We start from the raw sequence: 24778 nt of genomic DNA, 5'->3' as shown, positions 1-24778 counted from the left end.
CGAGAAATCCAGCTCCAATGTTTCTGACTCCCCTTGCGGGTTGTTGGGAAATCAAGTCCCGAGACAGAGGTACCAGACCCCCTTCATTATAAGGTATGAAGCTGATTAGAACCTAAAGAAACCTTTGGCAAATTCTTGGCAAAACTAAACCTATGCTAAAGACCATACTTACTTTTTCCCTCGTACTAGACTTAGGTTAGGTACATTGGGGTAGGCGTACTTTAGAAGCACCAGTTGAGTATTTTAGCCTGTGTTATTTATGTATGTATTTTTATATGGCTTAGAAACCATACAATGCTATTACAGTATTTTATATTACTGTTCACGCTATACGCATTATACTTTGCATTTTGCCTAACGATTGTAGCAGTTCACCTCTCTTGCATGAGAAAGAAGACTGTTCAATAAATCCTTTTATTGAAACGCCCATCTCTCTATTTTTCTCTGCCACTCTGTAGAAACAAAGCATTGACTGAGTGAACTAGTTATCTATTGTTTCCACAACTCTGAAGATAGTTATTCCAGTCCTAGGGAAACAAAGTTGTCATGTTTATATGGTTGTCAGAAACGAATCCCTTCTTGTGTTTCTAGTGACCTCTGAGCTAGCTGGCACTCACAATTAAGTTTAGTATATTCGATAGAGACCTACTGACCTAAGTCCTACGTCATATCTATAGGATATATTATTCCAATGTGCAGAGCCTATTGGGAATATAGGAACTACACTACAGTCCTACTTAGGGAAACACACTGAAGTATATTTAACCCCTTCCATGCTCATGACGGAACGGTTCCGTCATGAGCGTCGGTTGAGCTGTGCTCATGACGGAACCGTTCCGTCATGAGCCCATAGGCTCATTAGAACCTTCAGCACAGGGGTTAAAGTGATTGATGAACCTAACTAGAGCAGAATCGTTCATGGGTTTCTTGAGTACCCGTTCAGAGAGACCTGGCCTGGCAGTCCGTACTCTTACTGTTCCCACTGGAACAGGGTCAAGACTGATCTTCATATGACCGGGTCGAAAATAAGGCAGCATGGTGTGCAAAATAGCTTTGGACACAATGTGGGACCAAATAATTACTAGCGGCTGAGATTAATTGAAGCATTCCATCCATCATTTGTTTGTATGCTTCAGTGTGTGGTCCAAAGTGGAACAGGGATACCCACAGATTGGTCCCACACACACTGTGTTACTAGAACCAAACTATTCTCGGCTGATAAGCCCTAACTAGGTTAAAACTGATTGCAGATTACTTGGGTTCTGGTTCAGGGAGGAGTGGGATTAGCAGTTCGGGCTGGACTGTTCCCACTGGCGCAGGGTCAAGACTGATTTGCATATGGCTGGGTCCAAACTGGGGTGGCATGGTGTGCAAAATAACACAGGATTGGGATGTGTCCCGGGCAATTACCAGTGGGTGGGATTAATTCAAGCATTCCACCCATCACGTTTTTGTATACTTTAACCTAATCTGGTAGTGGACACTGGATCCATCTGGCAACAGAAAGTGATATCACTGGAGTCACATAGTGCCCACTTAGCTCACTGACATCAGTGCCCCATCCAATTTCTCCATGCCCTCAAAGGCAAAGATGAGGAAGCAACAGACCAATTGCATGACAATGCAGTGGAACAACTAAATTGGAACCTTTTTAGTATGAGTGGATTATGACCATAATTCAGAAAGGGGAGGTGGGCGAGATTGATGAAGAATCTAGGTAGACTATCTACCAGAATGATAGTTACTGAAGGTAACTAAGGGGTCGATTAGGATAGCGGACGGACTTTGTCCGTCCGCCATCCTGTCGGGGGCAGCGACCGTCCGCCACAAGGGCGGAGGTACCGTGCCCCGAATCAGGATGCATCCGCCACAGTGGCGGGTGCATACCGCATTTTTAACATTGTGGCGGACGGTGCTTAAAGCACCGTCCGCCGCAATGCTAAAAAGGCATGTTGTGTGTTTCAAAGCACAACATGACAGGCACAGCGCGGTGCCTGCCATGTTGTACTTGGAAACGCAGGGGGGTACCATAGCACCCCCAACCCCCCCTGACCGTATGCCTTTCCGTGGCAGCATTGCCGCCACGGAAAGGCATATCCCACAGCCCGTCCTAATATGGCTGGCGGTGTCTGATAGACACCGCCACCATATTAGAGCTTGTGGACGGTGTTTCTGTCCGCCGCGGTCCCCCCCCCGCCATTGTAATATGGCGGCAGGTAAATTGAGAGAGGACGGGCACGGATGGCGAACGGATCACCACCGCCTGCATGGCGGTGGCGATCCGTCCGCCATCCTAATCGGCCCATAAGTTTCTTCTTATCGATACTTCTAACTGCAGATTCCTAATCTGCTGAATAGATTCCAAAGCCGTACCTCCTTCAAGGAGGTAGGTCTTAAGGGGTGGTCAGAAAAGGAAATCCTGGAGCACGAAATGTGCAAAATGGCTATCCCGTCTCACCTCTCAAACCAAGCAATAATGCTTAGCGAAGGTGAAATGTCGATGTTATCATACAACAAATCTAAACCATGGGAAGACCTCGGGCAAGTGCTGAAGTAGAAATCTTCATTCTGGGAGCATGAAAGCAGATTCCCTCAGTCCCTTGCGACGTGCTTTCAAGGATCTACATTCTGCTCCTCACACCATGCAACAAATTTCTTACAAGTTTGAAACTAGAAGGATTTTGGGGAAAGGTGTTGGAGAAAATATTTGCTCACATTGCACATCACTATATTGTACTTTGAGGTTTTATATCGCTGTGCACTTTTAGACTTTCTTGATTTTTTTTATTGCTTTTTTACTCAATTTAATTGTGATATTTTGGGTATTTTCTTTTGCAAGTATCTCATTGGGATGAGCGAGGGTGGTGCCTCTTGTGGTGTATTGCTATAGCACTGCTAGCATTTGGGAAATCTTGTAATCTTCCAGAAACAGCAATTTATTCACTAGTAGTGGCACTAGTTTATTTAGTTTGGCTTGGCTGGCAATAGCTTTTTCTGGGCTGGGCAGTGCTAGGGCATCTCAATAGTTGTAATGGAGTACTCATCAGCCTGATTCCATTGTTCCATTGTGAATCTAGGGGTGGGCGGCATTTGTGTAATCGCGTTACACAAATCTCTGCGAAAAGGTAACAAATATCCGCGAACAAGCATGAATTCAACTAACACACTGAATTGTTTGTTCGCGATGCTTTTTTACTGTTCGCAATCCCTGTTTGAGTGATTGGAGGGAAATATCTTGCGAACACACATTTTGAGAACACGAACATGCAAACATTTTGCAAAGTCGCGGAATGCAGAACTTTGGGTAATTTCGCTTTCTCCGCGGAACTCAAAATTACCCAAATTCCGCGAGCGGAACGGAATTTACCACCCAGGCCTAATCTAGATGCGATCAGATAGTCAACTTCATCAGCAGTTAGTTGTCAGGAGTCAATGTGAACACAAGAGGGTGCATATTTAAGGCTGACTGCAGCACGTCCATACAGCAGGAGCAAGCTGTGGTTACACTGGCAGTGTGTACAAAGGAAGCCAGCTTGTGCATCTACATATGCCATTCACGCACATCGCCAGACATGCTGCTGGTTTGGCCACTGACCTTAAGTTGCCACTGTATAGGGTATGGTTGGGGTGGAGAAAAAATCAGTGTTGTGCCTATTTTCATCATTATTTGCTATGTATTGGTGAGGCAGTGATGGGATCTAGTTAGTTTACAACAGAGGTTGGGAGGAAGGTGTGGGAGGCATTTACCAGTTACAAACAGAGGGGTTTGTTCGGTGCTTTGCTTAATACGTGTTTGCTGTCTAAGCATGTGGTGGAAATACATGATGAAATTAAAGCTGAGAATGTAGACGTGCTGTTTGATACAGAATCCTTGACTTCAGAGTATTTAACACTAGATCAGGATGCTGCATTTCCTACAGGCCACAAAATCTTTCATGTTGCATGACCTGATAGGAGAGATTGATGGCTAGCAGTCGTGTTTAAAGAATGCCCGAAGGTCAACCTTTAAAACGAAGTCCTTTTCCCTTTGGATAAGTGCTAGGATTCTCTATCTCACTCTCAACCGGAGTCTCTAATAGCGGTATCTCAAATTACCATCATATAAATGCATGTTATAACTTTACGGCTGCACTTGCAGACTTCTGGGCGCTGCCACTGGTTACTCACAGAGCCTTCTGTATATTGGGAGATTTTAACTTCTGGGTTGAACTCCCTAACAATTCGCAGGAGAAAAATCTTATCAATGTTAGGTTTCATTCAAAAGGTCTTGTCCTGCACACATTTAGTCACATGATTGATCTTCTTTTTGCTCCCGAAGAGCTGGTAGTTTTTACTGATATTGTTCCCCTGGTGTTTGATCACTTTAGGATCCAATTCACCATCAAGGGCTTTAAAGATGATCCTGGGTCAATGACTGGAAATAGGAGCTCTAGATTGGTTTTTCAATGGGCGAAATTATCAGCTCTGAATTTTATCAATGCCTTAATGAAGTACAGACTTCTCTGTAGGAGATAGTTTGGTGAATACGGACGTCAAGAACTATACTGAGTGAGTTACTTTCTCTATAAACAAGATTTTTCCTTTATCATCACCTCAGCTTCGACATTCTCGTCCCTTGACCCTTGGTATGATGCATCCCTGTGAGAAATCAAAATTGCCCGTAAAATTAGAAAGGGTATGTGTTGAAAGTATGAAAGGACTCCACCAGAAGTAAGTCCAACTCTTTTTTTAATTTTTATTTATTTATTTTTATCCGTTTACCAAATTACAAAGCAATTAATTATAATATGCATACTAGTTAACGGTATAACATTTGCTCCAGATAATGGAGTACAGTCCGTATTCTATATTGTACACCCCAACTTCCCTCCTCCCTCCCCTACCCCCCGTGTCCCCCTAAAGTCTTCAAAAAAGAAAAAAGCACATGACCGTGAGCTGAGTACATTTCAATAGCATGCTCCTTTTTAAGTCCAGCACGTGCATCTCGTTGTCCAGAAGTTCTTCTGACAATTGTCCCGATGTAGAAAGTTTCCCACTAGCTCCCAACATTTAGTTAGGCTCCATCCCCCCACTGCCACTTTCTCCCCCTACTCCCCATCTCCCCACATCCCTCCCCGCACCTCCCGATCTCACACGTCATTCAGCAGCACTCTCGCCTTCTGCTCCCACGTTGCAGGTATCTTCCTCATCCTGCTGTCCCCTAAGGTAGGACATCAAGGGGCCCCAGATATCCTTTGGCCTTGACTTCATCGGTAATTGTTCAGCATATACTTGTAAATGTTCCTGCCATGTGGTCATGTCTTGTATCCACCCCTTAAATTTAGGCGCCCTTCCCCTGCCCCATCTGCATGCCACCTGTCTTTGTGCTAAGAGTATGCCCATAAGTAGAAATTTACATTTTGGTGTGCTGATATCTGCGACTAGTCCCAAAAGGGCCCTGGTGGGAATTGGTACAATATCGGTCCCCAACATCTCAGTTAGCCCCACAAGGACTTCTCCCCAATACTCAGCGACTTTAGGGCAGGTCCATGCTAGGTGCAGGAAATCCGCCGGGCCCTGCCTACATCTAAGGCATCTATCGTCATCCCGGAGATCCAATCTATGTAAGCGCGCTGGCCTGTGGTACAGTCTATGCAAAAATTTGAAATGAAGCATTCGTAACCTGCTACTACCAGATGCCAGCTCTGTTTGCTGACATGCCATTTCCCACTGATCATCAGAAAGCGGCTCAGCCAGGTCTCTATCCCATTCTGACCTGGCTCTGAATTGCACATTAGGAGGCACAGAGCGGACCCGCGTGTACAACATGGAGATGACATGCGCAGGTGCATCAGCCTGCAGCAACACATGGAGGGAGGTGAACATCTCCGGCTACTTCAGGAAGTCCGGGGACTTGGCACGTACGCTCTGCCGGAGCCTAGTGTAGATAAACAGGTCCATAAACGTGTAGGGGGCCTCACCAAAGAACTGTTCCTTAGTTCGAAATTACCCTCCGGGGTATAAGTCCCCCCAGGTTGAATACTTCAGCCTAGTTAGTAAATTTTGGCAGATTGTTTCAGTTGTAACCTGCAGATACGGACAGTTATTCAGTGGAATTCTAGGGGAGTATAGTAAATGTAAATGTCGGAATTTGTAAAGCGCACAGCTACCTCCACCGGAGGTGTCCCGGCGCTGTCTGTATACCGCTTAGGAACCCTTCCTGGCTTTCCTGGGAAATTTCCACTCCTGGGCACCCCCCAGGTGCAGCCAGGCATCCCAGCGCTTTTGGGGCCGTTGTGGAGACTAAGCAAGCTATTGCCCAGAGTTGCAGCGTGGGACCCATGATCAGAACAGGCACTGAGGCGAGAATATCCAGTCAGGGGAATTAATGAGCCGGAGAGCCACCGAGGCGGGAATCGAACCCTGGTCCCTGGCCAAGCTCTGCATCAAGGTCTGCCTGCTCTAACCATTGAGCCACACTTCTCCACAAGTAGAGGAACTCCTTCCTTTTTGGCTAACCAATGCAATGCTTTGACAGTGCAGTCCACAGTAGTCGGATCCCTGTCTCTTTCTTTATATGGCGCAAACACATACCTCGACGGTGGGACCGGGGCCATATGACCATCTTCAACCGCAAGATGGGGCATGTAGGGAGGGGGGTGGAACCAATACACTGTGAAATGCGCCTGTGCACTGTGGTAGTATTTTCGAAGTCTGGCACGTTGAAACCCCCATGTCGGTACGAGAGCATGAGGGTATCCAGTTTCAGCCGTGCTTGCTTCCCTCCCCATATTAATCTTACTAGCTGTGTTTTCAGAGTTTCAAAAAAATGAGCTCCCGGGTGATAAGGGATGTTAATGAACAAATATAAAAATTTGGGAACGATCACCATCTTAATTAACGAGACCCTCCCGGCCATTGATAGGGGAAGCTTAAGCCAACTTGTGATGTTATCCGTCACCTTAGTCATGGCCCGCCCATAATTCGTCCTCATTAAAACTTCTTTATCCCTGGAGATGTGGATCTCCAAGTATTTAAAATCAGACTCCGCCCATTGCAATCGGTAGTCCAAGGAATGCGGGGGCGTACGCTCAGTCAGTGGGAATATTGCTGATTTTCCCCAATTCATCTGCACTCCAGCGATTGCCCCAAATTTAGTTATTTCCCGCAACACCGGATTTAGGTTCTCGTGCGGATTACGGATGTACAGGGTAATGTAATCCGCATAGAGGGAAACCAAAACTTGTCTGGAGGGGTAAATAAGGCCCCTGTGGTTATGGTGTTGCTGTAATTTGGCTGCCAGAGGTTCGACCGCTATGGCAAACAGGACCGGACGGAGACAGGGGGCATATCCCTGCCTCGTCCCCCTGGTGATGGGAAAGGGGTCAGAATGGGACCCTTTAAGGAGAACCCTGGCGCATGGCGCAGTGTAGAGCAGGTTGACCCAGTCTATGAACGAGTCCGGCCTCCCCATGTACGCCAGTGTACCCACCACATAGTCCCACTCTACTGAATCAAACGCTTTGGTGGCGTCCAAAAAGACGGCCACCGCAGCACAGGTCGGGTCTATGTCCTGAATGATAGCCAATAGGGTCCGAAGGTTATGGGCTGTCGCACGGTTTGGCACAAACCCCGCCTGATCGGGAAGCACTAGTTTTTCTAGGAGGAGATTTAACCTAGTAGCCAGCACTTTGGCCAGTATTTTAGTGTCACTATTTAAGAGTGACAGGGGCGGTACGAGTCACACTGGTCGGATTGGTTTAACAGGTTTAAGCAGTGACAAAATGTGGGCCTCTCTCATGGTCTCAGGCAGGGTGCCCTCTTCCAGCGCCTCATAAAATACCGCCTTGAGGATGGGAGCTAATATGGTAACATATGTCTTATATAAATCTATAGGGATCCCATCAGAGCCAGGGGATTTGCCCGATTTCATACCCATTATAGCCTCAGTGATTTCGTCGACTTCGCGGTCTAGAGCTAAGAATTTACGTTGCACGTCTCCCAGGCATGCAAGGGCCACGTCCTCTAAGTAGTCCACAAGTTTCAGTGTGGAATGTCTCTGTGACGTATATAGCTGTCTATAATCTATAATATGTAGTAAGGGTGACCATTTGGTCCGGAAGGGGCCGGCAAGGTGTGCCCTGCTAGTTTTGTAGTTCAGTGACATAGTTGCGGAATCTGGGGGGTCTAACTGCTCCCGCTAATGATTTCCCTGGCCTGTCCCCCTCTCCATGTATCCCGGCCGTGCATTGCTTCCCACGAAACCTACACTCCCTCTCGGCCACCTCCATGTATTCCGTCATCTTCTCCCTCATGCTAGCCTTCAAGGGTCCTATCTCTACCCGGCCTGTCATTCCTCTCTCCAGAGCTTTCATCTCGGTCTCCAGAGTCCTCAGGGTCCATCGAAGGTCCTTCAAGATTCCCCCTCCCTTGGAGATACACCATCCCGCACCGTGACCTTAAATGCCTCGTGAGGCTGGCTACCGAGCCCGTGTTCCTGGGGAAGAAATCCTTTAACTCCTGCTCTATCTCCGCCTTAAAAACAGCATCTTGTAAATGTAAGGGGTTAAGCCTCCAGTTATTAAAAGGGGCCAAGTCCACCGGGGGTTTCACAGGGACTTTCACTGGGGAATGGTCCGAGAACATTTACGCCATGTGGCTCGTCCTTTCCACCCAAAGTGTCATGCCTCTAGTAAAGAACACATAGTCCAATCGGGACCAGGTATTGTGCACGGTTGAGTGGTGTGTTCCTTCCTTCCCAGAGGGGTGTAGGTGGCGACCAAGTGTCTCTCAAGCCATCGGTATCTACAATATCCTGCAGGGTCCGTTGTGAGGAGGTGTAGTGCGCCGTAGTGGCATGTGACCTATCCAAGCTGGGGTTTATCACTGTATTAAAATCCCCCCCCATACGAAGTTCCTGTGGCCCAGTGACTGTAATTTGCCCCTCAGTGTAAGCATGTGGTGAGTATCGTCGACATTCGGCCCATAATAATTCGCGAATATAATTTCGTGCGTGTGAAGCTTCCCCCGTAACAGACAATACCTCCCCGCAGGGTCCACGTCTGTTCCACCTCCCACAAATCTGACCCCACGTTTAATTAGTATGGCTACCCCCCTTGAATAGGAAGAATAGGATGCAAAGCAACTGTGTGCCGCCCATCTGGACGCGAACCGGGGAGCGCTTCCCTTTGCCAAATGAGTCTCCTGCAGGAGGGCAATGTGTATGTGGTGCCTATCCAGGTATCCTAATATCTGTCGTCACTTTCTGGGGTCATTCAGCCCTCTTACATTCCAGGACATAATATTGAGGCCTGTGCTGTCCCTGCTCCCATCAACCATGACCATCGGGGTATGCATGCTGTACTGAAACTTGGTCGTGCCTATACCTCACACACTCACGGTAACTTATCCTCAGTGCGTAGATCCCCAAGCCACCCACCATCACCCACACCGGCTACCCAAACTCGCCAGGAAAAAAGGTCCTCCCCCCCCCACGAACTGCTCTAGAACAGAGTATCTACCCTCGTAACCATTGAACCATCAATAAAGAAACAAACTATGGGGAATGCCCTCGATAGGGGGCCACTAGGGGCTCCTGCCATTACTACTCAACCTCATTATTTCACCCATCCGCAACCTCCTGGAACCCAGGAGTCGGTCTGACGGGACAGAGGTGAGCAACCGGGCGGCCATCTATGCCATCATGTCAATAACCAGTTTTAGACATCACCAGTCTGCAGAGCGTCCTTGAGGTGCCCCGAGGCACTCCGCTGAAATCTTGGTTCCATGCAGGCCACATTTCTCAGGAGGGGTCCGACAGCGGTGAGTGCGAACGTGATCGTCGTCTCACAGCCGCCTCCCGGGAAGACGATCTCCTGTCGCGCTTGAGGTAGTCCTCTGCCTGCTGTGGTGTAGTAAATATGTGTTGACATCCTCAGTGATGAATCCGCAGCCTCGCCGGATATAACATTGCGTACTGGATGCCTCGGGATTGCAGCTGCTTCTTTACCGCTAGATACATTCGCCTGGCGTCCTGCACTGCCTGGGTGAAGTCAGGGTAGAATGAGAGGGTGGTGTTTTCGTACTTCACTTCTCCTTTTTCTCTCGCTAGCCGTAGCAGTGTGTCTCTGTCTCGATAGTTTAGAATTGTCATTATCACCGGTCGCAGTGGGGCCCCCTGGAGAGGTCTTTTCGCCAACGAGCGGTGTGCCCTCTCGATAACCAGTTGCGCAGAGAATGATTCTTTCCCAAACAGGTCAGTCAGTAAACGTTCCATAAAATCTTCCAGCCTGTCCGTATTAGTGGTTTCGGCCAGGCCCAGCAGGCAAACATTGTTTTGTCTAGAGCGGGATTCCAACTCCTCGTTCTTTTCAGCAATGACTTTTAAAAGTTTGCCCATTTGCGACATGTGCTGCCTGATCGTCCCTGCCCCATCTTCCAGACCCGACACCCTCTGTTCTGTTTCCTTCAGCCGCTCTTCGTGGTTGTAAAGCTTCGCCACAACGCTGTCGAGCCTGTGGCTCATGAAGTCTATCTTAGAGTCTATGGAGATGAGACTTTGCTGCATGCCCACCAGCAGGGTCTTCCATCTGTCCTCCCTTGTCACCGGTGGGTCGTCCTCCCCCTGGCCCCTGGGTGCCCAACTGGGGGTTTTGCGGGTGTCGAACGCCAATTTCGACTGCAGTGGCTCAGTCTTGCCCATGGCGTCAAGGTGTTCGCGGCCTGGGCCCGGCCGATGAAAGGGAGGCAGTCCCGGCGTCTACCAACTGGAAACGCACAAGCAGCCTCAGCCCGCCCGGGTGTTGCGGCCAAAAGTTGTAGATAGCCTGTTACCGGATGATGAAAGGAGTGCAGGCTCTGTCTTCCCTCGGCCCAGCACTGACCGTTAGCCTGCAATCGCCAGGGCACGTCAGCTCTCCCCTCGCCCCAGGTCCAGGCTAGGCCGAGATCGGGCCAGTCGCCCCAGCGGGCCAGGGATCCCGGGTCGCAAGCAACGATTCCGGGCCCCGGGGTATCTGCAAACTTCGAACGCCGTGATTGTACCCCCTGCGTGAGGCCTCTGTACAATGCTGGGGCCCACGGGACTCCCGCTTCTAAAATGGCAGCCTTCCCTGTTTCCGCAAGGGACGCCCGTGGCAGTGTCCTGGCCCCGTTATGGTGAGCAGGGGGGGGAGGGGGATTTCGCAGTCCGCAAAGGCATGGGTAAAAGCACTGCGGGTGAGTGCCACGTGGCAGCAAGGCAACAAACCGGCCCCCGCCCAGTACTAGTAGGCCTGCTTCGGCCTCAGGCATCCCTTCCCAGCCCCATCGAGTCGGCAACCCTATTGCAAACCAAATCAATATCAGAATGGAAGAAGACATAGGGACGAGAATCCACATTAAAACGACAAACCAGGATACTGGACACACCGACAACTCCCGAGCCCCACCTTCAAACAATAACAACGCCGCGGTGGGGAATACAAACCAGGGAAGTGTTAATATCCACCTCAGCAAACAAACAGCCAAAAGGGAAGATGAGAAAGCACAGAACAGTCAGCTTCTGCCCACAGACGCAACAGCCACACAACCAATGGCCAAAAATCACCTGACACCTCAAAAACAAAACTTACTGATAACACAAGATCAAATTCAAATCAGCCAGTGTCCAAAATGGCAAGGAAACATATACCACACAGAAGGAATCCAAATGGCACTGGACATGGCTCAGAACCAGGCCAACAGGCCAATTCCGCAAAAACATCTCGGCACCCCCAACTGGGCGGGTGGAAATGGACACAAACGCAATATGGTTCATACCTGAATACACCTCTAAAAGGGAGGCATGACATCCTGAACCGAGGTAACATACTGCGGTTACTATCTCACATACCACCACTAGCAGATTTAAAAACAACAGACTTGGAGTCAATAGAATTTATTAACTCCGGTGATGCAGAGGTAGGCGAAATAACAAGAGCTACCTGGACCACTATAATAACAGCACATAAAATACTCTCAGAACGGGACATCCTAAAATCTTGGGGGATAACCATTGTACCGTAATACAAACCAGGATACCCGGATCTGCAAAACCCAGCTCCACCGAGAGGTCCTGCGACAGTTGTATCTAGAGCAACTACATCAGTACTGAGAGGAGCCTCAGGGCACTGCAACAGGGACATGAGGCATCAAGAATAGCAATTAAGGAGCTGCAACCATCCATTTTTACTGCAAGCGAGGGAAGAAGACTTACGATGGTTCGCAAGAATCATCAACAACACAAAAGATTGACGCGATCCTCGCACGCTAGATGTGGGAATTGGAAAAAAGGATATAGTACGGATCTGTTCATGGAACATAAATGGCCTGGCCAACAATGTAGCTGATCTAGACTTTGTCACCTACGTCAGGGCCTTCGACATTGTGGTATTACAAGAAACATGGGTAAAAGAACCTCCCCACCTCAAAGGTTTCTTGCGCTTCTATTCAACCGCCATCAGGGGGGCAAAATATGTCCATCTGCAAGGAGGGCTAGTCATATATGTGGCGAACACAATTGCTCATTCTGTTCGCATTTTTGGCCCTCCATTGCAATCATCACTAGCAGTTATCGTAACCATCTCGCAACCATATAAAAACAAAAAGGACACCAGCATCATGATAATAAACGCATATATTCAACCAAAATTTAAAACCAAACTAATTAAGGAAATGTGCAAATTTGCGGAAACATGCCTAAGAGAGGGTCCCACAACCGACCTCATCTTAACTGGGGACTTAAATCATTACCGAATGGGCTCCTCGTTGGAAGAAGTGCTGTTGCTCAACGCAAACTGGAATATCCCGCTGCAGGGGAAACCGGAAACGTGTAAGCAAACCAAGATTGGACAAATTACCTTGGAGGTTTTAGAACATCTTAACCTAAGGGCTCTAAATGGCAGACTACCAGAAGATGATCCTCCTGTAGCTTCATTTATCTCCACAAAAACCAGCTCATTTCTGAACTACACCTTTGTTTCTCTAGGCCTCTTCCAGCAAATCATATCTTTTCAGCTGGGCAATAAAGGTGACAGTGATCATCGGCCCCAAGAAATAGCTCTGAAAACAGTGACTTCAACATTCGAACGCTGCCGGGAGCCCCAAGGATCAACAACCACCATCGATTTAAGACGAATCAAATTCAAAACAGCAGCAAGCAGCGAGATGCTGGAAACTGCTAAACAACATTTTGCTGCAAGGGTCGGAGACGGAGAAGTCGAGAAATGGAAAAACTACTTATCTGCGATGGAATCATACACAACCAAGGTCAAGCCATCAAACCAGCAAAGATTTAGTGGTACAATGACCATATCATACAAGGCAAAACAAGGAATTAAGTATGCAAAAAAAAGGATTAACCAACTCCTGAGATACCTTCGGGACAAACCCAGTGACAAAACTCAATTGAAAGTTTTACAGTATCAAAGGGCAGCCCTCAAAAAACTGAAAAGGGACGCGAATAGAGCTATGGAGGAAGACCTCTGGGTCTAATTACAAGCTGACGTTAAACACAACAACAGCTCCCGATTTTGGCTGACTATAAATCAATTTATCAATAACAATCATGATGGAATCTGCTCCTACATCTCAGAGGAAGTATGGGCAAAATATCCCAGGTTCCATTTCCATCAAGGCAACGACCAGAGAGATCATAGTCAATTAGATCAAGACGAAGTATATCGCCAAACGACACCTAAGTCCTGTGCCGGAAACCATTCCGCCGACTCTGAGAACATAGTAACAGACATACAGACCAAGGACTCCCAAACTACCTATACAGGTACCATTAGATGGCAGATAGGAAAAGGGAGAAGAGAAGGCGCACCTGGCCCAAATGGGCTGCCACCAGCATTGTATAAACAGGAGGCAATCTTCTGGGCTGAAGCTCTGGATCCACTCTTCAGAGAAATTAGAACGTTGAACATTTTGCCTAGTTCATGGAGAGGCTCAATCATCTTCCCAATCTACAAATCCGGTGAGAAGTCGGATCCACAAAACTACAGATTAGTGGCACTACTGGACAATGAAGCTAAATATTTTACTGGCTTGTTACTGGAGGAGCTTCAGGCATGGGCAGTAGAAAAATCCGTAATTCCCCTACAACAGACTGGCTTCATAAAATCGGTCCGGACAACGACAAACATTCTAAGCATGGCTATGCTTAAGGATAAGGCTGAGGCCACACGGTCATCTTTATATCTATGCTTCATTGATTACAAAGCCGCCTTTGATCATGTCAACCTCACCAGACTTTGGTCCAAACTACAAAGCTGGGGGCTTCCACAGCCTTTACTCAAACTAATAATGAATTTACATACGAACACGTGGCTACAGGTGAAGCTGGGAAATGGTACGCATCTGTCAAGGCGCATACCCACGGAAAAAGGATTAAAACAGGGCTGTGTTTTAGCACCCACCCTTTTCAATCTGTACATTGCTGACTTAGTCCCGCTACTAACCAGCTGCAACTCACATGCCCCGAAATTAGGAGATATTTCACTACCTTGTCTCCTCTATGCAGACGACATAGTCCTGATCAGCAAAACAAAAGTAGGGCTACAACATCTCTTAAACACGACGCGGGATTTCTCTCAAGCAAATGATCTGACTATCAATCTTGGTAAAACAAGAACAATGATAGTCAGGAAAAAAAGGCGTCAAACTGCTGCCTGGTCCTGGGGTGAGACCAGAATAGAGGACACAATCGAATACAAATATCTAGGCGTGAAGCTGGATTCAAGCGGCCGGTTTGTGGCTCAGAAGAACAGCATAAGGCACAAAGGTCTAGCACTAGCAATTTCCCTAAAAACACAAAACTCTAAATTAACAGGCCCATCGATCCTACCACTCGTCGAGGTCGTTCGGGCAAAACTCCTGCCAACAATCACCTATGGCAGTGAGGCACAAAAAGGGAAGGACGCAAAAACACTCGATGCCACAGTAACAACGGCATATAGGGTCATCTTTGGGCTGCCGAAATATACTTCACCCGCCCAAATCAGACTTGAGTTTGGCGTCCTGAAACAATCACTTGCTAGACAAGGGGCCTTTATCATCACTTGGGACAAAGTGCGAAGAGCAGAATGTGGTACACTAAATGAACAGATGTGGAAGGAGCTACAATCGTACCCCAAATTACCAGCCGCAGAATTTTTACATAGCAGTCTGCATAATTTGGGGCTTAAGCAGCTTTGGGAAACACTGACAACCACCCCTTCTTTCAAAAAATTAGTGTGGAAGACTGTGAAACTCCTTTCATGGCTGGAGGACAAAGAGGCACTATCAAAGAGATCCCACGGCTGGATGACCCTGAACACTTACACGAAGCCGGGCATACACACCTACTTCAATTTGGGTTATGACAAAAACATAAAAATAGCTTTTATGAAATATAGGCTAGGACTGCTCCCTTGCGCCGAGCATCTCCCTCCCTGGCTTCGGATCCAAGCTGGCTCTGCGTGCCGTCTATGTGGATCGGCTCAGGAAGACATGCTGCACCTACTATGCTCCTGTAGAGAACTCACAATGGAACGGAAGAAATTTCTGAAACAACCTTTCAATCAACGAGGGATCCGCACCAGGAGGCAAGATCTGCTAGCATGTTTTGAACCGAGAAACCAACAATTGAACTGTAGAACAGTAAAATATCTGAGACTGTGCGGCAGCAAGATGCCAGAAATACCGACAATAGGAACCTAACCAGAAATAGCACTTTTATAAGTGCCAGAGGTCTGCAAACACTCTGAGTATATGATTTGGGAACTCAGACTATATGTCTTTTTAAATACAAGAGTTTTAATTATGTACATGACAGTTTTTAAATGAGTATTGTATTGCAATGGTTTTAATTAACTATGCAAATAAATTAAACTTGAAACCGAGGTGCGACTGGCCGCAAAATGGCGGATGCTGCTGAATACGTCTTCCCTCATCGCTATCAGCCCTTCACAGTGTTGGCCTCCACCTTCAATCGGGTAAGCCCCGGCTCAGTCCTTTTCTAAGCCCCCACCGCTGTGGCAGGATCCCCACGCGGCCGGTATCCTTCTGCACTCACCTTTTCTGGCCCCCGGGGCTCGAGCACCACCACCGCTCTTCCGCAACAGTTCCTGCGCAGCTGGTCCGCTCGTTCGGGGTGAGCAGTTCCAGAGTGCAGGGATGCTCACAAAGCAGTTCACTCTTCCGCGCCTGGGACCAGAGTACCGTTGGTGCGGACCGGCAAGCCCCCAGGCCCGACACAATGCCTCCCACCGCGTCACGCTCAGGCCCGTGCAGCCACAGCCTCGCGTGATCGTCGCGGCAGCAGCAGTCCTCCGATGAGATCCGCCCGCTGCAACTTCCTCCAGCGAGTAATCTCCGCAGGGTCCGGAGCTCCGTTCTCAAATTCGCACCACAGCTGCAGGAGACCGTCCGGGATGCAGTGGCGGTGTTTTCATTTAAATATGCATTGGCTGGATAGGGATTATGTTGATTTAGGAGCCCGGCAGGAGCTCTACGCCAGAGCGGCCATCGCAGTCCGGCACCACCTAGCGCCCCCCCCCCCCGAAGTAAGCCCAACTCTTCTATTTATTAGATCTCCTGTGCTCATCGTCAGTACAACATTCCTCTTCACAGCCTTCAAGTTCCCTCACCCCTTCCCCAACATTCCTATGCAGCCTCTGATCCAACCGTAGGAATATACCAACTAGGGATGAATTGAAGGGGTGGAGGAAGGGCAAGGGAAATAAACAACTTGCAGTGGGAAATGAAGCTAATATTCAACCTGGAGATACATATAACATGAACCTAAGATGCTAAGTCAAGAGACTATAAGACATCGTCATATTAACTATGCCACAGAGGCTAGACCCAAGCTTAAAATGACACTAGAATCATAAAAAACACCTCATACAAACAGCTAAGACCAATTGTTTTGGTAACAATATTCTAGAAATCGATAATATTTATAAAGAGTTATTTTAGTGGTATGCTCTAGGCCTATTTCTTCATGCTGCAGCTAAACTATTGAGCAAACACGAAATTGTGTGATGAACTGTCCAAATTTTTTCAGGAACAAAAATCGTCTAAGAGTCTGGTAGTACCAGTAACAGCTCTTGTTGTGTACCCAGGTTGACTGACTTTGTTGCAGTGCTTATTACATCCTAAGAAGCCGAGTTGAATATGCTCTTTGAACAATTGGCTCTTAAGGAGTTTTTGGATTTAACTAACTGTTACTTTTGGTTCACCTCTAGGCCGCAGTTCTCCAGCAGTCTGGAAGATGGGAGCCCCGTGTCTACCTAAATTCCTCTCTTACACCTGTAATAAAACTGTCACTTAGTGCTGGAGGAGTGGTTGTTACACTGCTGAAGATCAAGGCAGAGACTGACATTTTTAGCAACATTTGCCCTATATCACTTCTTGTAAACATTTATCAACAGAAAAGTTGTGCTTCTCCTTGAATCAAGATATCTATTAGATTCAGTACAATCTGCTCTGGTCTCCATTTCGGATGCCCTATGACTGACCGTAAGCACAAAAGAGCCCCCAGAAACACTGGTGCGGTTGGATCTGACTGCTGCATTTGATATAGTGTCCCTTGATGCACTGCTTTTAAGGTTGGCATAGGTGGTATTTGTGGTCTAGCTCTTTAGTGGATTCAGGCATATTTGGAAAACAGATCGCAGGCTTTTAATCTGCCCCCATTTCATTTTGGTTAAGGCCTTATAGCAGGGCATTTCACAATAATTTTTGCTTACTCTTTTTTTATCTGTTTATGTAATCATTGACTCTGCTGATACAGTCTCATGGGGTTAATTATATGAAATATTCAGATGATATCCAGCTGCTAATTGCAAATAACAGCATGGTTCCTAACCCCAATGTGTTTTTTCAGGATTGTTTGGTAGCCATTGTTTCATGACTATCCTGAGCAATGTGATGCTGAGAAGACAGTGGTTTTATCTTTTTTCATTGGTAGCCTCTCTGTAGTCATCACTAATGACCTCTAACCAGCATCCCTTGCCTCTCCACCATATCCAACCAATACGTTGCGGAACTTGGGTGTCTACTGGGATAATCAGTTTTGCCAGCTAATTCAACCATCTTTCTTAAAACTACTTGGTTTTTTTCATATGTGTTTCATAAAATTCTACCTTTCCATCCTTCTTCAGGACGTTGTTGGTGGTTCAGGCCACAATCTTAAACTGATTTGGCTTATTGCAATTCCCTATTCCTTGGTTCGCCGACAGGGCTCTTAAATTAGTTACAATAGTTTCATAATGGCATTGTTAGATTGGCGTTGCATTAGTCACGTAGGCGATACATCTCAGCAGCTCTGAATACTATACATTGGTTGCCAATAGCCAAGAGAATCAGTTTCAAGCCCTTATGGTCCTAGGGTTTTTTACGGAAAGAAACCCCAATATCGCCAAGATAAATTAACTAATAATATAGCGGCCCAAAATGTGTGCTCATTAGAGGTCCACTTAATGGCAATTCCTACTTATGGCGGCTGAGACTATGGTGTAGATCCTTCTCAGTTACAGCTGCCTCTCTCTGGAAATTGGTCTCCCCCTATGGGCAAGAGAAAACTTTGCTTTTACTCAGGAAAGTCTTGAAAACCTGGTTCTATTCACAATAGATGTGTTGTTACTGATTTAGCAATCAGGCTTTTACCTCACTGTCAGGATACCTTTTAGGTCATATTTGCACGGACATACCACAGCATAACCTAACATAACATAACCTAAGTCTGGTGGTAGTTGGGCAGTGCTCAGGTGTTCCCGCTAATCTTAGGCATGAATTTGCAAGCTCCAGAGACTGGGATGAAGCACCTGTCCCATCAACTGGGAGAGGAAGTCCATCCTAAGAGGAAGAATGAGAGGGAGAAAGAGGGAGTCTCGGAGGAAGTCTGCATACCACAGACTTCTCTGGCAGTGCAGTGTGAGGGGAATGGCTTGGTCTCAGAACGGACTAATATTCTTCAGCACTTGAGGAATCAAGGTTAAGACATTAAAAACATAATGAACTGGAAAACTCCACTCCAAACAAACAGTGTCCCCCAAGGCTTCCTGATGCTGATACTGGACAGCAGAGAACTGTGGGCAATGAGTGTGTTTTTGGGTGGCAAAGAGGTCCACTTGAGGGGTGCCCCATAGGTGCATGAAAAAAAGGATATATCCTGTGACAGGTGCTCCTCCACCTACCACCTAACTGCTGCAGTTTCCTGAAGGAATCATGATGGTATCCAACAGATCTTCCACAAGGTGGTACCAAAGCCAACGAATGCACCACTGGAGAGCATTCATGTACCACCATATAAAGGTGACCAAGAAGATGCAGGAAGCTAGAAGACCTAGCAGACGAAGAACCATCAGGACAGTAACATGAGTCCCCTCCCAAAACATCACAATCATATCCTGAAATTCCAGATTCTCTCAGAAGGGGAAGGCTCTTAAGGATATTTTAGCCAGTACTGACCCTATGAGCAGGAGGCACTGAGACAACACTAGGTGAAACTGAGGTATGTTGTTGGAAAAGCTCAAGTTAAGCAGCAAGAATCTGGTTGTATGCAGGTGATTTAAGACCATCAGCGGTAAGTTGGCATCAAGCAGTCAGTTGCCAAGGTGCAGGAAAACAGATCTGTGACCTTATCACATTCTCAGATGTGCCGCAACCACTGCTATCAACTAGGTGGAAACTCAAGTTGCAAATTTTAGTCTGAACAGTAGGACTGCTAATTAGTAGCAAATGGACCCTACCATGAAACACAAGTTCCTTGTGTGTGACTGCAGGATCAGAATGTGGCAATAAATGTCCTACAAGTCTACGGACACCATTCCATCTTCCACTTAGAGGACAGCATCTTGAACTTTTCCTTGCACAGGAACAAGTTTAAGGGCCTGTGGTCTAGGATCGGATGAAAACAGCTGTCCTTCTTGAAAACCATGAAGGACTGCCACCTCCTGCTGCAGGATCCGAAGATAATTCTTTAAAGATGAGATTGAGGAGGAGGAATCTGGGGAATATACTGTAGATAGGTCATGGCCCCTTTCTACAATTTGAAGGACCCCCTAGTCTTGCGTAAAGGCCTTCCAGGCCTCTAGAAATGAGTATACCTATCCCCCAAACAACCGCATGTGCTCCTTCAAGGGAGGTTAAAGTGCCCCTCTAGGTAGCATGTGGAAGACGAGGAGGAGGGCTACTGGGTTTGATGCACTGTATCTTTGCCTCTGCATCTGTATTGGCGCAGCAGCTGGTTGGGCTGCTGCTACCAAAAACCAAAGCCTTTTGAAATGCCCTGAAATAACCAGAACTGGCTATAGTACCAGGCCTGGTGTTGGAGACAGTTGGAGGTGTGCAGTAGCCCTTCTTACCTTGAATCTCTCAGGGACCTCATTACCCTTGTCTTCAAACAGGGGACCCCTATTTAATGGCATATCCAGGAGGCTCATCTGTAATTGTTCTGTGCATTTAAGAATCTTTAAAGTGCACTATCACCTGAGAGAGCAATTGTGCTAGGGAGGTGTGTGCACCTAGCCCTGCATAGGATATATTCAGCTACTGATCAATGCTATAGTCGGCGTTTGCCTAGTGCCAGAATCCTGGAAAGGTGCAGAGGTGGTCCCGATCCATAAAAAGGATGCTGGAGAAGACCCCTCAAATTACAGGCCAACAAGTCTGATTGATGCAATGCACAAGGTGCTAGGTAGGGTGCTCTTACAGAGAATCCAAACATGGGCTTAAGAGGAAGATATCCTCTCCCAATACCAGGCCAGTACTGGAACGATCGACCAGGTATTTAGGCTACTCCTTATATTCTGGAAAGTCGTGGTAATTGGCAAGGGTAGTCTTTACCTTGCATTAATTGACTTTGATCTGGTACCTAGGATCAGGCTGTGGCAGACCCTTAAAGATACGGGCATCCCTCCCCTAATCCTTAATCTACTGATCCGCCTTCATGAGGGAAACTATGCTCAGGTAAAATGGGGGACCCAAGGCCAGCTGACGGAACAGATCCCTGTTGGCAGGAGAGTCCGCCAGGGTTGCGTCATGGCCCCCACCCTGTTCTCCTTATACGTGAATGGGGTGGAGAGTTTCCTTCAAGAAGATCCTGCTGATGCCCCAATCCTGGTGGGCGACAAAGTTCCTACCCTCCTATTTGCTGACAACATCTTGCTGGTGTTGAAAACCCTAGCCGGGCTACAAAAACTACAAAAACTAATGAACCAATATCAATCTTTCTGTGACTCTCTGGGTTTAGTCATCAATACCTCTAAATCAAAGCTCATGATGTATAACCCCCACAAATCCTTTAGGAAAAACTTTACGTTGAATGCCACCCTCTTGGAGAGAGTCAGTACCTTTGATTATCTTGGCACCCGACTCTCAGATAAAATGCTCTGGAGGCCCCACTTAGCGAAAATGCTTATGAACCACAAACGTGTGGTCGGGGCATTAAGCAAAGAACATCGCTCCTTGTATAGTAGGCCAGTTGCCCCGACCCTCGTAGTCTATGATGCTAAGGCAGTTACTTCAGCTCTGTATGGAGCCGAGCTATGAGAGTTTGACAAAGCAGATACCAGTAAATCTGAGCACAAGTTTTTGAGGGATTTGGTGATGCTCCCCCGCAACACTCCACTAACACCCCTAAAGTATGACATGGGCAGGCAGCCATTTAGAGGTATTGCTAAGCTATGCCCATTGCTTTTTTGGGCACGCCAAAGGTGTACCTCAGAGCTCACCAAATATGCCGCAGCACTAACGGAGGTGATGAACCTAGATGTGGATCATAGGGTCAAATGGATAGCAAAAGTTAGGAAAACAATGACACTACTGGGCCTTAAAGAATCATGGGATACCCGAAACCCCCCAAGCAAGGTAGAGCTCAAGCGCATATACAGGTATTGGATGGATAGCCAGGAATTTAGCAAGCCCAAAGTGGGGAGGCTAACGGAAGAATTCCTCAATTACAAGCAGACCAAAAGTCTTGAGCCTTACCTGGATATAATCCAAGTCCCACGAGATAGGGCTTTGTATATTCAATTTAGGCTCGCAACACTCCCAGTCCATGCACTGAGGAGCCCCGTTGGAGTGTGTTGCCCATCTTATGTTGCCTGCCAATGCCTATAACCTCAAAAGGTCTAAAAGGCTAAAACCGATCTTCAGACACATGGGCACCCGCGACCATCGGGCTGCTTGGCACATCCTGAAATCCAACCCAGGTGTACAGGTGTATTTTTTACCTGTGGGGTGTCTAAGCTTCTAAGCTACGCTTGGATAGTCAGGCAAAAAGCCTTGCGAGGGGTGCCTTAATCTTGACACTGGAGGTCCCCAGGTTGCTCTGCACAAACCGAAATCTGAATGAAGAGCTTTCTACTTGTGGGGTAACTGAATTCTAAGCTATGCACGAACAGTCAGGCAAAAAAGTCTTGTGAGGGATGCCTTAATTTTCATACTCTAGACCACACTGGGACGTCACCTTAACCCAAGAAAGCCTTTTTAGAATGTAAAAGCACTGGCACTTTTATAAGCTCACTGGGTTGCACCGTCATGTTTTTATCTCCTTTTTTAAAAAAAATATCCATTTTTAATTCATCCATTACTCTAGGTTTGAACTTGTAGAAACTCGTATGTACAGCTTTTTAGATAACTGTTTTTATGTTTTGTAGTGCAATACCAAGTTTAAAAATACTGTGTAAGTACAATCTTCAGCACAACTATGTATCAACCAATTATTTGCATTAATGTATTCCTTTTTATTCACTTTACAAAGTTGCACAATGCTTTTATGGTACAGGTTATCGAAATAAAGCAATTGATGATGACTCTGGTTCTGTTTTGTTGATTTATAGAACTAGGACCATTACTAAGAGGGACATCCAAGGGTATCCATACTGAGCCACTAAAGGTGACACTTTTTGGACTGGCGTAAAACGAACCAAAGTGAAAACATTTGCCATGAATGCAGACTAGCAATCGGGCTATGTTATTCCCATGACCTGCCGAGCAGCTTTCAGGATATCAAAGACTATGGATTCTAGGGGTATTATAGTTGCAAAGCTGAAACCTAAAGGAACTGCAAGTAGAGCACCACCAGGAGTGGAGTCTGCAGCTTAATTTAACTCAACATGGGAACCCTCACTCACCACAGACATGCAAAGGATTGACAGATTGATATCTCTTTCTCAATTCTGCAGGTGGTGGTGCATGGCGATTCTTACTTCGTGGAACGATTTCTCTGGTTAATTTCAATAACAAACAAGACTCAACCATGCTACCTAGTAAAGTGACCCCTAGCAGTTGGCGTTCAACTTCTTGGACAAGTGGCATTCAGCCATTCAAAATCAAGCAATAACAGGTGTATTATGTGCTAATATGTATGGGGTTGCACATGTGCTGCACTTAATGGATCAGTATATGTGTGTGTGTGTGTCTACCCTTCGCTGACCTGTTCGTGATAGGGAATTGGGGATTGCAATTATTTCCCAAGTACAAAGAATTCCCAGTAAATGCAGTTAATAAGCTCAGTTCAAAGAGAATTCTCTTTGTGCACGGTCCACGACCACCAGGCTCTTGGGCGAGGACTGGGATCAGGACGGGCTACTCCACCCAGGAGGGCCCAACTGACAAGTGTGGAACTGGGCAGATGAAACCCAGTGCCTCCCCGCGCTGGGGCCAACAAAGACCCTGCTAACTGGCCCCTTCCATGCCCTATCCAGCCCCACCCAAGGAAAGGCCTGTCTTGGGTGGCAGGACAGCCTGGATGAAAAGGAGCTGGGACTAGGAAGGCACCCTGGCTCCTTTCGATGGAGATGCCATGCCCTCAAAGGCAGAGTGAACTGCTTTGAGGGGTAGGGAGAGAAGCCGGCCTGCTCGGGCTTCTATGTAAGTACCCCCAGCAGAAAGCAGAGAGTTAATCTGATGGTGTAGGAACCATGCTCTTCCCTCTGTGCCTCCCACCTGGACAAGGAGCGCCCTAGCCTGCTGGCATGCTCTGGGCTGCCTCCTAAGCTGGGGACACTCAACGTGCAGGGGTCTAGCCTTGGCTTCCACTGGCCATGGTCGATGCTGGATGGCTAATATGTAGGTAGGGCAAACTTCCCTTGGCTTAGTCTCATGTGGCTAGGCTGGGGTATCAAGACTTGTGTGGCCCTGTCCAGGAGGGCTGGTGGTGGAACCGCATGCCTGCATTGCCACAGGAGCCTCTTGCTTGCCTGCCTCCCATGAAGGCGGGATGAGGCTCCCAGGCCGAGCACAGGGAAATACTCTGTAAATCGTTGAGACCGACTTCAAGAGTGGAAGCCTGAACGGGCGCTGGGCTGTCACACCATGCAGACGGTGAATGGGTGGAGCTGTTTACCTCAGGCCTCTCCTGCACCTGCAGGTGGGCAAACATTGCGAAAGTTGCCTGTGGCTTTAGGTGGTGGATCACTCGATCGTCATGCAATGATGAAGAATGCAGCAAGCTGCAAGAATTAGCAGGAATTGCAGAACACATTGATCAGCGACACTTCAAACACATCTTGCGGCCCCAGGTTCCTCCTGGAAGTTGGGGTGTGTTAACGTAAATCATTCTAGGGCTCTCCCTGAGTATGGCTAGGGCTGCCACGGGGGCTCGGATTGCCCCATCACAGGGCCACCTCAGTCCCACCGTGACGGTATGCTACTGGCGTGCCTGGCCATCCCGCCTTGGTGGAGAGGAAGTTTACCTGGTCTGCCCTGGGCCTGAATAACCCGGGTGCCTGGCTGCATGCTACTTGTGGCTGTCTTTAGTGCCCCATGGAAGCCTGTGTGCACTACT

General features: G+C 47.4%; 1 protein-coding gene and 1 pseudogene across 3 annotated transcripts in view; one reads left to right on the top strand and one right to left on the bottom strand.

The window, feature by feature from the left end:
- Positions 1-24778, bottom strand: part of DPP7 (dipeptidyl peptidase 7) — a 1731842-nt gene that overhangs the window by 75965 nt on the left and 1631099 nt on the right. The gene's annotated exons all lie outside the window — the stretch shown is intronic.
- LOC144756877 (5.8S ribosomal RNA) lies at positions 24390-24545 on the top strand (annotated as a pseudogene).

Source organism: Lissotriton helveticus, chromosome 5_1 (genome assembly GCF_964261635.1).
Source record: "Lissotriton helveticus chromosome 5_1, aLisHel1.1, whole genome shotgun sequence".
Lineage (NCBI taxonomy): Eukaryota > Metazoa > Chordata > Amphibia > Caudata > Salamandridae > Lissotriton > Lissotriton helveticus.
The sequence above is the reverse complement of the archived record's forward strand: the minus strand, read 5'-3'. Positions and strand labels throughout refer to the sequence as shown.